An 18323-nucleotide genomic window follows, 5' to 3' on the forward strand; every position below is an offset into this window, starting at 1 on the left:
TTGTACATATATATGATATGTGTATAAACACACACACACACACATCCGTGGCCGGCGAACCAACATTGGATATTCGAATCATCGACGGATCGCAATCAGAATATTATATGCATACAACAAATTTTTCTGCTTGGAAATTACGTGACTTCACGATCGAACAATGTTTCATATTCAATTCGCGAATTTCCAATCGGCCGGAGAAACGAAGATCGTATGGATGTGTCTCCGTAACGATGCAATTACGTTAGATGGCTAATATCATAGTAGATATAGTATATATATATATATATATATATATATATATGTCTAAGTATATCGTGAGATAACTACACAACGAAAGATAGAAATAGAAAGAGAAAACTATTTGGTATGTGTGACAAATGTAGTCAGCAACCGAGTCATATGTGTGATGTCACACTGCTGTATTCGAATTTGAATCAAGAAAAAAATAACAACAACAACGCATTCGATCAATGAATTGTTTAACACCGACGAACTCACTAACGCCTTCAAATCACTAAATCACTTCCATATGCTAGTGAAACAAAAACAACCGAACCAAATAAAAACCAACAACAACAACAACAAAGAAATTAACGATACGATGACAACAACGACGTCGACGACGACGGCAACGAAGCCAATGATGATGATGATGATGAATTTTCTTTACTTGTTTTCATTTCAATTCACTCATTTTTCGAGAGAACACTGTTCAAACACTGTCACACACTATTCAGCTTGACTCGCATTTTGTATATCATAAAACTTTTAACGCGATTGACATCAAAGCAATAAAAGTGGCGATATTTCAGTTTATTTAAGTGACGCGAGTCATCATGAGCACATATTTCGTTGAAGTCGTGCTGTTTCTAACAAAAACTTCACTTCGATGTTTGTTGCTTTTATTTCCTTTTTCTTTGCGTTGACTCCAAAATCAAATGGCGATCGGTTGAATGCATTCATTTACAAATCAAAAAGAAAATTCAATTTGAATTTTTCGTCTATCGTAGCTACTCCTTCTCCGTTTGTACAAATAATCCAAACCAAACCAACAAATATCACCAATTTTCATTCATTTTGCCATTCAATCTATTCCATGCTTGTCGATTTAGCTTACTTATTTAAAGTAAATTAACTGAAATTTACCGCATAGAGATAGTTGTGGAAGCGTTGAAATATATCACAAATAGTACACGCAAATGATCACCACTGGATAAACTATAAAGCACTAAACGAAAATCGGCTTTAATAACAACAAAACGGAAACGGAATATTAAAGAAGAAAAAAACTAATAGAGAAACGAACCGCGCGACGAACGATTCAAAGATTCACGCACAATATTTTTTTCGTCGTTGAACAAAAGAATTCTTTTCTCTCTCTCTCTCTCTCTCTCTCTCTTCGAACAAGGAAATATTTTGTTTTATATATATAATCGGTAGGAAATTGTCCGAAAGAAGTTTGAATTTAACATTGATTTCGTCTATGGAAATGAAAGAAGAAGAAGAGAAAAAAACTTGTTGCTCGTCTTCTTGATGTATTCACACACTGAGTTCTTGATTATTGTTTAGAGAGACAGAAAACAACAAAAACAAAAAAAACGCAACAAACGATAAATAAAACGATCATACATGCGCCGTGATTCTGACGAACGGAAGGTTTATACTAAAATGCTTTTGATATTGTTTTCGGTTTCAATAAGCAAGAAGTAAAGAAACGTGTTCGTCTCTACATGTTTGCTGCATGTGTATAGAGAGGCAAGAGAGCACCTTGTGCGAATGTATTTGTATACCCACCGCTCGTTCGCTCGCTCGCGCGCATACATCTACCGCATACATGTAATACACACATAAATATATATCACTCACTATATCGAAATTCACAGTCGAAACGAAAACGGTTTGGGTATAGTGCGGTTTGTTTTTTTTCGGTGTGTTTATACACATCAATTCGATACGTGCTTCAACTTTTTTTTTCTTCTTTCCTTTTCCTTTCTCGCTCTATCGTATATTGCGCCTTGGTTTAGGCTTCTACGAACGGCGCGCGGTATATACGCTCAATTTATGAACTCATACACGCGATCGTTCTCTTAGCAATCAACAAATATACGCTTGGCCGCTGTGAGTGTATGCACTATTTCACGTCACTTGCTTCTGTGTGTTTTGAGAGACTCTTTATATCTACATTTTTTTTAATTCATATTCTTTCTTCTCTCTACTGTGTCCCTTTGTTAGCGTACACTTTTGATTTTTTTTCCTCATAGTCATACATCGATATGCGAACGAGAAAGAGAGAGAGAGTGCGAGAGAATTCAGTCGCTGGTTCGTCGTTGGGTCGCTGTTTGTGACTATTTTGTGTGTACGGGTATGCCATAGTGCCGTGTATTTTTTTAATAGTATCGTCATCGAGGTTTTATATGCGTTACCTATTAACAAATTATAACTTTGTGCCATTGTGTGTTGCGTCTCTCTCTCTCTCTCTCTCTCTCTCTCTGTGTGTGTGTCTGTGTGTGTGTGTGTGTGGATGCGTGAGTGTGTTTGTGTATACATGAGTTACAGAAAATTATTTTGAATATTATTTTGTTGATTGTATGCGCGGCGGCTTCTTCATTTCTTACTTCCCCAGTCGGTGTGTGCTGTGGTTGTGTGTCAGCCAACTATAACTAACCAATATTTCGTTGAATTCTGCTAATTGTTATAGGGCTGTTTGCCTCTCTTTCTATTCTACTGCGCTCATTCACTCTCATACCGAAAAGCATAAACTAATAATTGAAAATCATGCTCTCATACTTTTCGTCTTGTTCTTCTTGTTGTTTTCTTTAGTCTGGTTCTGATTCCAATTCTCAGCTCCGATTCCAATTGCAATTCCAATTCACACACTAAATACCATCACATCAAGTGACAACACTTCGTATCGTGTATGGAATCATATTGGAATAGCAAGACGGCAGCAAATTTTGATCAATTGTCATGTGTGTCATTTCGTCATTGTGGGGCATGGGGCATGCATACATTGATCATATTTCGAGAACATATGTGCAAACGTATTTTTCACGCTCAATGGAGGTTTTTGGGTCCAATTACAAAATGGCAAACGACGATTTCAATTCAGAATTCCACGTTATGTCCATCGTCGATAAAACCGAATTCGGCATTCAAAAACTCAGCCATTCGGTTGAACAAAACAAGAACACATGATAGAATGCGCTCGAAACAATTCGATTCTTTAATCAAATGCCTAGTACTATCGAATTGAAGAAAAATGAAATAAAGAACATTCCAGATATGTATTCATAATCGAACTCCCTCTACCTCTCTCTCTCTCTCTCTCTCTCTCTCTCTCGCAACAATGACCGAGAAAAGAGTCGACAGAAGAAGAAGACGAAGGAAAAAAATGCTTCGCGCGCGCGAGCTTCACATATATAGATGTTTCTAATTTTTGGATTTCTTCGTCTTCGTCGTTGTTGTCGTTGCTTTTTGTCGTTGGCTATATGAATGATGGTGCAACGTTTTTCAAGTGGAAACGTTTTATTGGAAGTAGAGACGATAGCGAGAGAGAGAGAGACGAAAGAAGTCGAAACAACACCGATACACACACACACACACACACACAGCAAACGACAACATTCACCAACGACCGAAAAACGAAACCGGATCAGCCGAAAACAAAACCAAAATATATAAATGCTCAGAACATTTTTCGACGGATTTTGTTAGTTGCGTGATCATACAAATTAGGCAATTCCAAAACATTTTAACTCAACCCGAATGCTGAATTTATGAAGAAGAAGAAAGAAAAAACCCATTGGTTTATATTGGAGTGAGCGCGCTCGGTCACGCGCGCACACAGCCATTGAGTTTTTCGTTTAATTTCGTAGTAGTGGAACGCACATAATAAATGTGAATGGGAAGCGATACATGTAGTTAAATGTTAAAAAGGAAAAGGAAATTAGTGAGTCGAGCAACACAGCAAACGAACGAGAGAAAAAAAGTCAGCAACACACAACAGAATTGTTTTGATTTCATTTGAATTTTGTAGTCAAGTTTGTTTCGCGAAACAAGACATATAAAATGAAAAACGTACGCAAAAAAATGCGCTGCGAAAGAAAACTGGAAATTGGTTGGAGAGTTGCCCGATCGTCCCATGTAATGTGTTAGGCAGGTTGGTTGGTCATTTTTCGAGACCACAAAATTATTATCTCTTTCTCGCGGGCAGTCGTTTGCACACGAAAACACGCATACACGCACATCGGACGGCATACCTGAAACTGAAATCAATGGACTTTGGGTGCATCATCAAAATTGATGAAAACGAAAGGTTCAAGTGAATTTGGTTGCAGTCATTGCCAAGTTGCGCACATTCCAAATGTCTTCTGAATGCGAATGAAAACGAAAGAACCCAACGACGAAACTAAGAAGAAGCAGATTTGCGTTACGCATTTGCTTGGTCTTGAAATAATGTGTCTTCTTGCTTGATGTGCGCTGTGACCGTCATACCATACAAGCAAGCAAACGAACGAACGAACGAACGAAAGAACGCGCGCATAATAATCATGTATAAATACATTCGTGCAGGCAGCCGACATGGTGAGCATTCGCTTTCGAATTTTTCAAATTCGATTTTAATTCGCATGGAGTCAGTTCGTGGCTGGGTTTTGCGTTATGACATCAACATCACTAATTCGTTTTCAAGGTTAATTGAATTCTACAACGCTAGTGTGTTGTTTCATATATTTTTTTTATTCTTCTGTTTCTTCTGCACTTTGTCTTCTCGATTCGTCTCCAAATTTTTTTACGCTCAGATGGTAGCCATTTATTACATTCATATTTTGGTTGGTTACTCTTTTGGTAATTTTCAAAATGAGCACACATTTCACTTTTTTTGCCACAAAAATGAAGACAACAAATGATGAATAATTGTCATATCGGACTGTGTGTGTGTGTGTGTGCCATCTGTTAGTTTGTACGTTCGTATTGAATTGCTTTGAAAATCAACGAATTAAACGTTTGCTGTGTGCGAATTAATGAATTGATTTATTCCGATGCTCATCGATGAATGTATTAAAAATGGCGCAATTCCCGGACACTTCCTATCCCGTATGCAAACATGCCGCCAATCCAAAACAATATTCCCGAATTTGGTTTATGCTTTTTTCGTGCGCTAAACAAAAATATGGAGATTTGAACATTGATATTTGAAATGCGTTTTTTTCTCCCTCACTCTCCGCTCGGTGTCTTTCTTGCCTCAATTGAATGAAAAAATACAAAAAATCAGAAAACAAATAAAAGCGTGAATTTATTAAACGTTTTAATGTTAACATGACGGCATGACGAATACCTATTTGATGAATGCAAGGCAAAAAAAAGTTTAAATGAAAATATGAAAATTGTCCATTAGGCGCGCGTATGAGCAGCAGCAGCAGCAGCGCATTTATAGCATGTGCTGGCATCACTGGCTATTATTTACTACATAAACAAAGCTCGATTGAATTAGCGATTCGATGGAAAACGTCTAAAAAATCTCTTGAAAGGTATACACGTCTTGTGTTTTTGCTTCTCTCTCTCTCTCGCGCGCTCATTTTTTTTTGGCTACAAAGTAATTATTTTGCGCATTTACAGTGAAACGCTAAGCTGCTGTCATCGTTCGCTTCAGATGTTATTTGTTCTGGGTGTCCCCATCACCATGCCGTCATCAACGCATTTATTCCATTCCGTATATCTCGCTTGAAAAGAGCATTTTTGTCACATTTTCATTTTGTTTTGTTGTGTTTTTATTCGCTTTTTTTTGAAATATCATTATCGTTCGCATTTGGAGGATTGGATTTTTTTTTCGTTGTGAGTATTTGTGTGCATGCGTTGCTGGTTGCTCATGAAAAAAAATACAAAAGCATTATTAAAAGAAAATTCATTACTATGCCATGAGGGTGTGTGTAAGACATAAAAATCGCTATGAAATACAATAATTGCACTGTAAATGATATTAAGGAAAAGCGAAAGCAAAGCGGAAAATATGTTTTAGTCCTTCTGTTGTACGCCGAATATTCCTGCTCTTTATACACTTCTCTCTCTCTCTCTCTCTCTCTCTCTCTCTCTCTCTCTCTCTCTCTCTCTCTCTCTTCCTTTGTTTGCACTGTTTGTCGTTAATGAAGATTAATTTTAGGACAACAACAGGTGAGTACGGCAGCAGCAGCAGGAAAAAAAATGGAATAAAATGCGCAAACAGATAAAGCAACGTATATAAATCTGAGTTTGTCAGTGGTTCAAGTGACATTCATAAAGATAAAATGGTGAGAAAGCGGATGGAATAAAGACCAATTCATTAGATTCCAACAAAGACCGACATTGCCCCTGCCACCGCGTTCCAACAAACGCGCTCGTTTGCGCGCAACAATGATGATGATGCACTTTTCTTGCCATCGCCATGATGCAATTTCAATTAAAGCAATTTCTCGTGTTTGGAAAAGTTTTATTTCGCTGCTCGAAAAATGGCTGCTGCTCATTCTTCGCTTCGGAGTAAAATAAAAGAACTTTTCACGAATTGATTAGTTATTTGTGTTGGTTCGTTGCTTTTGTTTTTGCTGTGAATGGTGGCAAAACTTGTTTGTTGTAACGCAAAATAAGACGTATTCATATGTTTATGACATTTCTACACGCACACTGTATGCTCGTGGTATGGCTGTGTGGTGGTTTTTTTTTCATCCGATATTATTTCATTCACTCTATATTGTCGAAGGAATTAATGAACCCCTGAGCATTGGGCGGAATTTTCCAAAAGCACACCAATGTCTAATCACATGAAGTATCCGAGAGCCCGTGTTCTCTGTTTCCATTTTGGTTTTGTTGCGTGTGTAATTTTCGCTATTTTCGGTGTGTGTGCTGTTTTTCGTTCAATATTTTGTTTCGTACAATAAAATGTTTGAAAAACAGCATTTTGTTCGCTTTGAATAATTTAAAGAGTGATTTTTTTTTGCCAAGAGTTATCCTTTTGACGTTCTGTCACCATGGCTAGTTTTTTATGCTAATTTTTTCCGTTTTTCTCTCTGTCTATGTCTCGCTCTGTGTTTCGGTTTGTGTAGCGTCACTTGTTCTTTTTTTTCCTGTTACGATTTCATTTGGCAAATAATAAATTATTCATTTTGATATGATTGCCTCATTTATTCTTTTGTTCGGCCCCATTTTTGCGGGTGTTACTTTCCGTTGAATTTTTCGAATTGCTCTCAATGTCAGAAATGCTGTATGTGTGTACGTGTTTTTTCGACTGAGATGAAATAAAAATGTTTAGAGTGGCTATTATGGATTCGAAACATTTTCGGTCTAAACCAAAAGAACATGCTTCATCGCTGCACCATCAAACAATTCGCTTGTTTTCTTTCGGTTGTTTTTTTTTTCTATTCCTGTCAAGCCACTCTACATACAGATGCATATGTTTGCTTGAATATTGTTATGCCAAAGTTTCTTTTTTTTTGGTGTTGCACAATCGCACCAATTACTGTGATGTTGAAAGTTCTAAAATAAACAATTTCGCGTTTCGGCCGGATCAAGTCGTTGTTTGATGGCTGCACTTCAAATATATGTACATATAGATATTTGTGAGTAGCGAGTGTGTGTGTGTGTAATCATGTGTTGGATGAATTTTTTTTTCGCTGCTCATGTTTCAGCTTTTTCGGAACTGGCAACAAAGTCTGTTTTGATTCGTTCCATCGTTCTAGTTTGTTTCCCTGACACATTGATGCTTGTGATGAAACAAAACGCAAATTGAAAACAAAAAAAGAAGCAAGAAAACGATGAATACGCTTGCCTTTTGTTGCACTCTTCCGTATCGAGGCAATCAGGAGTGTGCCGAACCACCGCCACAGTTGTTATGTCAGTCAGTCAACGTGTGGTGTGATCTCGAACGAGAAGCGGATGGGCGAAAAAAAGAAAGAAGGAAAGAAAAGCGAGCACATCATGTAGGTGCGAAATATCTAATATTCGAAATCATTTTTGGTTTGGGAACGTAGGTAACAAATGAAAAAACAAACCGGTTTGCAAGCGCGAATGCGGACACGCTCGCGCTCACTGCTCGCACTTTATCTCTTTTCACGTGAAAAACATATGTAAGCGAATGGAGTACGATATAGATTATGATTTTATGCAAATTTAATGTTAATAAGGTAAGGAGTGTTCCGACTATTCACAAAAATGTACTACATGCATCGAGTGAACATACGTACACAAACACACAAGCAAATATAATATCTTTCTCCCTCTCTCTTTCTCTGGCTCTATCGTTTTGTTGCTCTGTCTCTTACCAGTCTATATCGTCGCCGCACACCGACTACTTAGCAATATTAAAAATAGAGCAGAATGGAAATAAAAAAGAAGAAGAAAAAGAAAAGTGAAAGAAGACGAACCGAATTACGAGTATTCATACGTGTGACGGCGACGCCACCGAAGGGAATGAAAGAAAAGTGAAATGACGATGGAAAAAAGAAGAAATGATTTGCTCTTTGTGTAGCGCATATGAATGGAGTTTTGAGCATGTGGATTTCCTTTTATTGTTATGTATTGCAAATTGAAGTACTCTGATATGCGGGCGCGGGTAGATGTGAAGTGCGACTACGAGCATGAGTACGATTGCGAAGTGTGTGAGTGTGAGTGACGTTTATTCCGTATTACATTTACCAAATCTAAATGCAATGCACATTACTCCATTGCTCTATTGTGAAGACATAATATGGAAAATTCTTTCGGTGCCGTAGCGCCTCTTTTATTTGTTGCTTGCCGTGTACTTTGCTACACAACTTTTGACCTGATGCGATTTCATTTTATGGACAATTCATTTTGACCTTCCGAAAATGGATGAATTTTTTTTTTGCTTTCTCTCCCGGTGATACACCTTATTATATAAACATCAGTGCACAATGTCAATTGTAGCGAGTATAATCTGCGAGTCGTGAGATACTTCATTGAAAGGCTTTTACGCTGAGCCCACACACACACACACACACACACACACACACACACGCTCACCTCATTCGATCGCTCCTTTGTTCATCGGGCAGCCGTCGGTTCGGTAATGTTGCAAACACTTTTACTATTACTAATAACAATAACAGTAATAATAGTAATAATCATGCATTGTGTGTACACCTATAAAACATGTATGTGTTGTTGCTGATAGCATTTCGGTTCCCTTTGCTCAGGATCTCGACTTGAGTTCGGTGCTCTCTTTCTCGGACCAGGTAGGCAGCTGAACTGCACCGTACTGGCCATCAAAGCACACCGAGACCACTCAATACGTGGCCATTTAAATCGTTTGCCTAGGCAAAACCGGACAAATGCGAAAATGTGTTCGGTGTACCAATTCATTTTTCCCTCATTCTTCTTCTTCTGCTGCTGCTGCTGCCTTCATCTCGTCTCGGTCTCGTTTCTCGTTCAGCATTCGATGTGGAAACCATCGATTTCGTGGCTCCCAATGGACGAATATAATATATGTGTTCACGTATTATTCATTGCGACTGATTAACACTAAAATATTTAGTAGTCTCCATTTCCTTTAATACTCAATGAAATCCATCCACTACAATGAAATATAAAATGTTATGGGGCAACGCATCGTATGAAAAGCGAACGGTAATCGCTTGAATGCCATTGTGCATACAAATAAAGATATCGACATCAAATTCAAGCTCTCGCACTCTCAATCTCGTTCACTGTACAGTGTACATTTAGCCGGCATGTGTGAATGTGCGCGCGCGCGCGTTTGCCGTCGTTTGAACGCCAAAAATTATTATTAGTGTGTATGTTCGGTGTTCACGGATAAGCGCTCTCGCTTTGTCCGACTGAAGAAAAAAAAAGCTTTAAGAACTTTCGATAGAAAAAAGAGACATGAAAGACGGAACAAAAAATAGGATGGAACGACCGCTCAGGCGACGAAAGGAAGATTGCGAGTGCGAAGAATCTCAAAGGAATGCCGAATCAATTTTCGAAAGAACGCATTTCCAGCAGGAATGTTGATTTCTTTTATGCCATATCGTCTTCTTCTTCTTCTTCTTCTTCTTCTTCTTCTTCTTCTTCTTCTTCTTCTTCATCATCTTCTTTGCCATCAAACATATAATCAAATTGCATGCTTGAATTTCCTATTGTACTCCGACAATCACACCAACAGCACCAATATTTTCATAACACATACTGCACAGAAATTGAATTTTTCGCTAAGCAAACCCGATGAAATGGAGGAAAAATGACAGCCAACCCGACACACAAACATTCATACTCTCAGGCACACACACACACGCACACACCTAGAGTATCTCAGCGAACGAAAATGAATGAATGAACGGTGAATCGAGCAATGAAAAAAAAATAACCAAAGAAAAGAACGATAAGCTGGCGTTTTCGCTCTCTCATCACAACCATGAATGTTGGTGCTGTTGCTGCTGCCGCCGCGCGTTTCATAGGTGTGAATTATAAATCAATGATTTGTGTGATTTAAAATCGCACAATAGCTTAGCATCTTATTTATGCATACATACTACACAACAATATATACGGCGACGCTCGTTCTCGCGCACGCTGCACAACAACAGACAGCCGTTTGAATTAAGGTATTCAATTTCTTCCATTTTGCCGTCATCTAACACTCAGCAGCATCAGCAGCAGCCCCCCTGCTTCATTCATTCACCACTTACAGCAAATAATTTTTGATAAATGGAATCATAATTTTAAATAACATAAACTCGGCTTGCATTCCAATCATGTCTCTATGTCGCACACAAACTCTCTCTCACTCTCTCTCTCTCTCTTTCTTGCTCTTACTCTCGCTTTTTTTTCCTCATTTTCACATTGAATAGGGTAGATCAACAGCCGCACTTCAGCGTCAAAGTCACCAAATTGTCACTTTGCCAACGAAACGAATGAATGCGCTAACAAAAAGACCACACTTTGCTTGATTTTACTCACTCACCGTACACAAAGTGGTAACGAATCAAAAGAAAATCATTTGAAGAAATCGAATCGATTGAAAATCATTGCGCGCGTGTGAAAACGTTAAAAAAAAGTATCCTATTTAACGATTTGCTCTATTTACTACGATTTGATCCGTTACACCGTACGGAATTCACAGAAATTGGGCAGATGTATAATATTTTACTCCGCTTCCAAAGGTACAGTGCACTCTGTTAAATTGTGGTTGTGAAACATAACATGTAAATTCCACGGAAAAAATATTGCACATTAAAGATCTTCGTGTACTCGCCCCATGCCACGCCGGCTATAATATATCTGTTGTGTATCGTGTTTGGTCATTGAAAACGGTCATCGAAAATTGATATCGTTTTACGAGTATAAACGGAAAATAGGCATAATTCTGAGGAGCAAAACGAAAACCATTGGAAATAATGAACGCCTCGCATTTCGAATTCGATTTAAATAAAATTTGACGAATGCAAATGTTTATTGATCGAGATTGGGAAATACGGGCAGGCGGAGACAGGTTGGACGTGGAAAATGGCTCAAGTTTGTTAGTTCGACACCGAAATGAGGTGATTTTCAGTGATTGATATTGCTATCGTATATTGTGGTTGGGGTAATATCCCAAGCGCGCGAAAATGCCGAAAAATAAATGCAGCCGCCAGTGTGATGGTATTGAATTTAGAAGCCAACCGAAACAGCGACAACAACAACACGGCTGATGGAACGAAAGCGTCACATGCATTTTGCATAAATATGTGAATATGCACCAATTGAACAATTGATATCTATGCAACGGTATTATTTAATCAGTAAATTATGGCTCTCTTTCTCTCTCTCTCTCTCTCTCTCTGCTGAATACTACAACCCGAATCCAAAACGTCCACCGAACTGACTGCTTAGTTCAATCAATTGAATTTCAATACAAGCTATTCTTTCATCCGCATTTGCCCGAAAATCCGTCAAATATTTATCTTGATTTGTGATCGGAGTGATACGTGAGCGTCGATTATATAGCCAATTGCAATAATATTTGACGTTTTGGTTTCGTGAATATAATATTATGATTCACTTTATTGATGATCCATCGAATCATACACGCGCGCGCACACACACACACACAATCACATGCACGAACGCACACACGCACGAGCCAGGGCCACATTAAAATCGAACGGTCGTCGGAAAATGCATCGATTGAGGCAGGTGGAAAATTTGCAATGAATTGCATTTTCATGATAATAGCCTGAATGCATTCGAAGTGATTGCTATGATTTTAAAGCATTATTAAAGCTTGGCCACATATTATTATGATTATTATGAACATTACTATAAAAAATCGCCATAATTGATTAACAGAAAATATAAATATTTTATAACCAATCGGTTTAAATGTACAAAAAAATGAAAGCGAACAACAACCGAAAAAAAATGAAATTGACGAAAATGAATTTTATCCCACGGCACAAAATGGTGAAAACATCACTTTTATGTAAATCAATCGCTCAAAGCACGACCAAAGGAGAAAGAACGAGTATGAGCACATTTAATGAAGGAAAGCAGAGAGAGAGAGAGAGAGAGAGAGAGAGAGAATAACAAAAGACGGATGAAGGCCATTGTTAATAAACACGGTATATATGTGTGTACATTAAATACACATTGACAAGTTATGCCCAATGAAATCGCATTATCAGCCCATTTCACTGCGATCTTTTATGTATACACAAAATGATTTCAGGCACATACCACCCGAATGCATAATGAAAATAATGAATATTAAATTGTCGCTTGTTGTTAAATAGACTGTACTACCCTTTTCTAAATTAAATTGTAGTCGGGTTAAAGGTTGATGATATTGCCAGCATTGATTCGAGTGAAAAACAGTCGAAAAAAGGCCGAACCGGCCGGCCGCATGAGAAACAAATCATCGCGAATGAGAAGACCATGACAACAGCAATAACAATAACAACAACAACAACAACAAATATCGCAAATATACACAACGCGGTGCCCAACAACAATGTTGTGACATAATATTGAAAAGTATGAGTGCTCCGAAAATAACCAGTGTGCACAAAAGCACATTTCACAAATCTTTTATGCTCAGCCAAAGTGAATATGAAAAAAAAATACACCGAATGCTTAACAAGACGAATAAGAATACCAAGAATGAGACCAAACGAGACAGCGGCACAAGTGCCAGCGACATGGAAGCTAAAACATTGACATTAAGCCAGTAAGTCGAGTTTAAATAACAAATTTTTCGTCCAAGAAATCGGCGCGAACGTTGTGATTTCTTGTCAGAATTGAAGAATGGCTGACAGACAGACAAGACACACTAGCGCTCGTCTCTCAAGCTAAACTTGAATAAAAGATTCGTTTTAATTAAATTAATTATTGAATGACAATGGCACGCTCACCGACACAAAGCTGGAATACATGATCGTTTGAAGAGACAGGAACGCCAGAGTGAGCGCCAAGTGAAGAGTTTTCCAAAAATTCCTTACAACAACAACAACAGCAGCAGCAAGGAGAGACAAAGAATGAGAGTGTGTATTTAACTCTCGTGCTTTTCTTGTGTAAATATGAAATTTAAAGGAAGTGAAAGAGAAAGACGGAGAAAAAAAACCAAAGAAAATAATACACATTGTGCTGTACTGTACTGTGCTGCACATTCTTGTATTTCATATATTTTCGGTTGGTTTTTAAGAAATTTATTGTTGTTATTATTCATGCCTACAATATAAACGAAAATTCTATTTCACCTGCGTTAAACCGACAATAGAATCAAATACTTTTGAGAGATGAAAAGAATATTACGTTAATTCAGTGCCATTGCAGACGGCATGGCGTTTGAGTGGCAAATATCAAGAAAATATCAACCGAATATCATCGTCTCTTGTTGTCCATTTTTATTTGAACGAAGAAAATATGTTGCGCGAGCGAACGAGCAATGCGAGCACTCGCTCAATAGCAATATCGACTATGGCAATGGTAATGGCAATGGCAAACAGTAATGATGGTGATTATTGTTTCGCATTTCATTCGCTCGATTATTGGAGTCCAAAAAAACACTTTTCGTGATTCGTTATGAATGAATCAATTTAATAAGGTGTTCCCGTATTGTTGTGTTAGTGGTTTTGCTTGCGCTTTTGCTTTGAATTTTCAAGATCCTTTTGTTCGGCAACCGGCAAAGCACACACACACACAGCAAATCCTGACAAAGCGAATATGGCTACATAACCATCATAATTTATGAGTATTAAATCGCATTTACCACGAAAAATGGCTGAGATATGCTTGTGTGTGTGTATTTTTGTATATTGTCTCTTGTCATCTCTCTATCTCTTTCTTTTGTCTCCCTTTGGCTCTCTTGTACACCATAAAAATGGCACTTAAATGGGTTTTAGTTAATATTAAATTTTAAATGGCATTTCGAAACAGATAATTTACTAAACAATACAAAAATAAACGGCTGTTTTGTGTGTTTGTGCGACAATAGACAAACAAGAAATTGTACAACGAAACGATCGTCAAATCGGCCGGATTTATGAACATGAAAATCAATAGCGCTCATAAATTACAATTGAATATCATCAACATGAATTGCCGACTAAAGAAACTGGTTCCGATCGATTTCTTTTCCCATTAAAGAACCATAATAGTAGAAGTCGAACCAAAAAAACTGGATTCCTTATTGCATGGGAAAATTGATATGCGCTCGTTATGGTGTCAAACATTCAAAAGTCACACACACTTTTAAATCTAGTTTCTAGAACGACCGGAAAAAATACGAGCGATTCATAAGGATTTTAATCGCATTTTAATTCAACGATGCTATCATAAATTAGGTTAATGAAAAAAAACACGATCAAATCAACCACTGAAATTTGTGGCTGACATTCTTTTTACGGCTGCGACATTTGCGTTGAAATCAATAAAGGCCAGAATGAGGTACAGATGAAACGACACACACACTTAAAAAAAAAACCACAAAAAATGTTAAGTTCATGTCCAATCTCAAATCTTCGTCGCCATTTACCACCGTCCCTAAAATTAATTCAACGGTAACAAAGCGAATGGGGAAAAAAATGTGAAGAAAAAAGACTGCGTGGCTCTTTGCTACATAGCTACATTGTTATATATATATATGAAAAAGATGCTAAGAATTTGAAGCGAAGAAAAAGGAAAATTCCACCAATTTACCGATCAAACGAATCAAATAAAGGATACAAAGAATGATTCGTTTTGAAAAACATGATTCCGAATAAATCCGATTTATCAACATGGAAATTAGATTACAAAATTCAAACATTTTTCATTTTAGTGTAAATTTGATTTGGTAAATTGAATGCTTTTGGAATTAGAGGAGCATCGCAAACACAAACGTCCCAGATAAAGTGAGGTAGAGAATGAAAACTGAGAAACAGAGTTAGCAAGAGAGTTACAGTGAATGTGAAGGAGATTTAGTCGAGGTGATAGAAGTGATTTTCATTGCGTTGGAAAAACTTTTTCCATCAAAATTATGCCATCAGTTGTCATAACAATGTTATTGAATTCTGCCAATCAAAATCTACTTGAAATTTCTCATTTAAATTACGGTCGTTGGTGCATCCTATTGAAGCTACTGAAATTATCTTCACTTTTCACCACAATCTTTGCGAACGTTCTTTCAATCTCTGACGTTCACTCTCTCTGTCTTTCTCTGTTCCTGCGTCTGATTTGTGCAAGGAGAGCATCGTCAGTCACCGATGTAAACAGCAGCAGCAACTTTTACTCGGTTTAATGGAAAGTAATTTGGTAAGTGGTGTAAAACAAGAACCGTAATCAATACACCAAAAAGGAGCCAATACAATGAAAGCGAAAAGTTATTCCAAGCTTCCAAGTTGAAACCTCTTTCTTCATAACGAATAACAGTAACTTGTTCAGAGCACTCACTCTGTGAGAGCGAGAGAGAGAGAAAAAAAAATGAACATTTTTGGGAAAATTTTAACATTTTAAATACTGTGCAGATATTATAGTTACACATTCTTTATGCAAAACTTTGCGAAAAAGATTGCATTGAAACTAAATACTTTCTCCGTGTTTTTGAAAGTAGTGTAAATTTGATTTTGGCTGATTTTCTTACCGAAAAACTTGCATGCAGCAGCAGCAGCAGAAGCAAGTATAAATTCAGCTGGAGGGATGAGGGAACCAAATCCATTAAATTGTGTGTGTGTGTGTGTGTGTGTGTGTGTGTGTGTGTTTGTGTGTGTGTGTGTGTGAGTGAAAGAGAGCAATGAAGGTCTCATTTGCATGTTTTTGTCGGATCATTTATTGGATTTAAGATGTCGTTTTCCATCAGTCTTCAGCGATGCATTTAAAGTGGAATGACTGGAAAATATGTTGTTGAATTGCGTGTTTTTGGCGACGGGACGAGAGTGAGTGAGTAAGGTACTTGGATAACATTTGGAATAATTTTCGTCGCAAGAAATATGAATTAAAATAGTATTAAAAATCCATCATTCATGCACATTGATGGTCAACGTCGTAATGCTCAAATCGTAGCAAATCCATTTGTTAAGCATTTAGATGGGACTCTACCCATCTCTCTCCCTCCATCTCTGTCGTTGTGTGTGCGTGCGAGTGTGGATGTTTCAGGCAATGGACGACGCACTCAATGTGTAATAATGTACAGCCATTCAAAATATAATTGCGAATTAAACACAGATGTAATTCCAAGGCGCTTGCTTGTTGCTATTGTCATGGCAGCCTTGCAATTTACCGTAATCGTCTATTGACGAAGCAAATGAATAGACAATAAATAGATATAAAAAAAAACCATCAAAACATTGCAAAGAACCATTTGCAATAATTGCTTCGTGCGATGGAGAGATTGACAGGGCCAGCCATTGAACGAACGGGCAGAAGATGTGCCGGTGTGCTGTCGGCTAGAAGATGAAATGCGGGGAACAGATGTTGCTTATGGCTTTTCGAGTCTTTATGTGATTGTCCGTTCATTATTCAATGGGCAACCATACAAATATTTCGCAACATCAAATCAGCTTCGTACTCTATTTGTTCAAAAAACGGATTTTTCCATGCAATTTTCAATGCTTGCCGTCGACAGGGTGGGCGAAGAAAAAAAAGAGCATCAAAGCGAGCAAGCGAGCGACACTGGCATCGCACAGGTGAATGAAAGAATTGCTCAAATTAATTGAAACACTTTTTATGTGAACATGTTTTTTTCCGTCATTTTTTTATTTCGTGTCCGTTGTTTTTGTTTCATGCTCTAATATGTCTTTTTTTGCTCCACTGCCATGAATTTTTGTGCGTTCGGCTAAAGTTGATTCAAAGTGACAGCAAAAAAAAAGCGTATGCACAATATTTAAGCTTTTCCTCCATTGCGTACGCCAATGTGACGAAGTCAAGCGCTTTCACTCTGAAAATACACAAGGGACGTCAGTATACACACTCACACAAAATTGGATCAGCTAGCAAAAATCATTTAATAATTTTAGCTCAAACTCTTTGTTTAAAAAGATGTATGGGTGCTGATTTCAAAACTTTTAATTACCAGCTAACTAAACCATCCGCAAAGCTTGTCTCAACAAATGCAACAATTTGTAAACAATGAAGCAACAAAATACTGCCATCATCAACGTCATCCGTATCACATTTGCGCTCAGTGCTCTCACTCTCGTTCGCACGCTCGCTCACCATTGCTAGTACACGACGTGTAAATGCGTATGAGAGAGAGAGAGAGAGAGAGAGAGAGAGAGAACGGGAAAGCTAGAGAGAGAAAGAGCAGGCAGAGTATGGGAGAATGAATGTGAACACTGGTGCTATTGCCGTCTTTATGAGATTCGTTCCTTTGGCTTATAATTAGACGTATTCATGAATTGTTGCCTCAGTTATGCGAAATGTGTTGTGTGAATGTGCCCGAACGATTTTCACTCTTTCACCATGTGCATGCGGATGACATGGAGGGTGTATGCATGCATGTATACGTGTGTAGTGCACATCGGCACTGGGTTATTTATTTTTAAGCATCTCTTAAATTCATATAGTCATTTAATATGCATCGCTAACCTGTGAAGCGCTCAATCTATACATTGTAACATGCAATGTATGGCTGTACGGTGTTGTTAAAACAAAACGCGCTTACGTCTCGCTCTGCAACACATAAAATTATACTAAATATTTTGAAAACACGATATGGAATTGGTGCCATACAACGTTAATATTGTTCCTCGCATAAATAAATATTTTGCAAAAGGCTCTTTCTCTCTCTCTCTCTCTATCTTTCTCTTTCTCACAGCTCACGCTCAACCAATCTACCATCCTCTCAACCGTTTTTCTCGCTCGCTTGATCAATGGGCGAATAAATC

The 18323-nt window shown here is 37.8% G+C and overlaps 1 protein-coding gene across 7 annotated transcripts in view; it reads right to left on the minus strand.

The window, feature by feature from the left end:
- Positions 1 to 18323, minus strand: part of LOC129579330 (polypyrimidine tract-binding protein 1) — a 209128-nt gene that overhangs the window by 163760 nt on the left and 27045 nt on the right. Inside the window, exons 1-2 of one of the 7 annotated variants that reach the window (XM_055469330.1) lie at positions 1310 to 1645; positions 1150 to 1231 (exon numbers count right to left, since the gene is read on the minus strand). The exons of 5 other annotated variants lie outside the window; for them this stretch is intronic. The gene's annotated coding sequence lies outside the window, so the exon portion shown is untranslated. Of the gene's footprint in view, positions 1 to 1149; positions 1646 to 18323 lie in introns of those variants that run through there. One more of the 7 variants, XM_055469329.1, reaches the window with a different exon arrangement.

The sequence above is a fragment of the Sitodiplosis mosellana genome, unplaced genomic scaffold, assembly GCF_009176505.1.
Source record: "Sitodiplosis mosellana isolate CC-2019 unplaced genomic scaffold, AAFC_SMos_1.0 Smas_scaffold_6226, whole genome shotgun sequence".
NCBI classification, from domain to species: Eukaryota; Metazoa; Arthropoda; class Insecta; order Diptera; family Cecidomyiidae; genus Sitodiplosis; species Sitodiplosis mosellana.